Here is a 1,189-nt window from a genome sequence, read left to right as displayed (position 1 = left end):
GGGAAAGACAGGTCTGCAATAAGGTAGTAGAACTAGGATATGGCAGAAACATACCATATGCTAGACAAAGAGAAACCAGAGGAGAAAATAACCAACATCAATGAAGAGAAAGTACAGCACAATTCAGATCCTTAAGGAAAAACTGTCAAACCATAGGGCAAAAGCCAGTTCAAGCAAGAGCACAGCTTTATCTAAAGCATACAAGTGAGCACTGTACCATACAGAAAGCATTTAAGGATTTCCCAAATCAAGAGAAAAGGGTTTCAGTGGGGCACAATGTGTATCAGCTTTATCAAGGAAGAGCAGGAAACCCATGGAAAGAGTCTGTCGAAGAAAATCAAAGAGGAAAGCACCATGCTGCAGATAGCTGAAGCAATCTGATATGTAAGCAGCAGAAAAGGGTAAGGGATGAGAGTCAGTACTGTTTAAAGGGAGTGGTACAAAAAGCATGCAACAGAAGCAGACAAGTGAGAACAGAAAAAGGGGGATACAATATAAATTATTCAACCAAAATGGCAATCAAAAAGCAAAATGTTTTGCCAGTAGAGGCATGAGAGAAGAGACATAGGAAAATCTGGTCAATTGCACACAATGCACAGCCGCAAGCACACACCTGGGACAGATATGACAACAGCAGGAGAAAGGAAGGTGAAGACAGCTATTTATACTATGAAAAACTATACATAGGTTTGTTTATGTAATGACTGTATTAGGTAAACGGAGGTACTCTGCAGGCTACACGAGCCACAGTTACTTTAGAGGAGTATTTAGTGCCATGGGAGGAAGAGCTTCCTTTTCAAAGGATCAAATTCCCTATCTTCTGTCTCTGTAAGGGACTTTTTAGGAATGCTTGTTGTATGGCAAAAGTCTGTAGATCCAAGGACTTGGTAAGCACTATGGTAACAGTGGCCAACCACAGCCACTGAGCTCTGTGCACCGGGCTCTGCTGCAGACCCAATCCTGGGCAGCACCTCATCAGCCTGTGAACACGTGGAACTGGACAGGATAGCATGTGACCACTGCGTGATGCCAGTGCCATGGTTCCCCAGCCTGGGCAGGACTGCCACACACCCACTGAAAAACACCCTGCTCTGGGACAGTATATAAGCAATCATTTTAACAAACTCCTTTCCCCATCACCAAAGAGGGCACCAGTGGGATGCCACTGGATCCATGGCGGTGAATATAC

The 1,189-nt window shown here is 44.2% G+C and overlaps 1 protein-coding gene across 1 annotated transcript in view; it reads right to left on the bottom strand.

Moving 5' to 3' along the window:
* NAF1 (nuclear assembly factor 1 ribonucleoprotein) overlaps window positions 1-1,189 on the bottom strand; it is a gene marked incomplete at its 5' end in the record, with an annotated part of 16,700 nt that overhangs the window by 1,673 nt on the left and 13,838 nt on the right. The window lies entirely within an intron of this gene.

This window comes from Acanthisitta chloris, unplaced genomic scaffold, assembly GCF_000695815.1.
Source record: "Acanthisitta chloris isolate BGI_N310 unplaced genomic scaffold, ASM69581v1 scaffold16808, whole genome shotgun sequence".
Classification (NCBI taxonomy): Eukaryota; Metazoa; Chordata; class Aves; order Passeriformes; family Acanthisittidae; genus Acanthisitta; species Acanthisitta chloris.
Note: the sequence above shows the minus strand (reverse complement) of the source record. Positions and strands in the feature narration are given on the sequence as shown.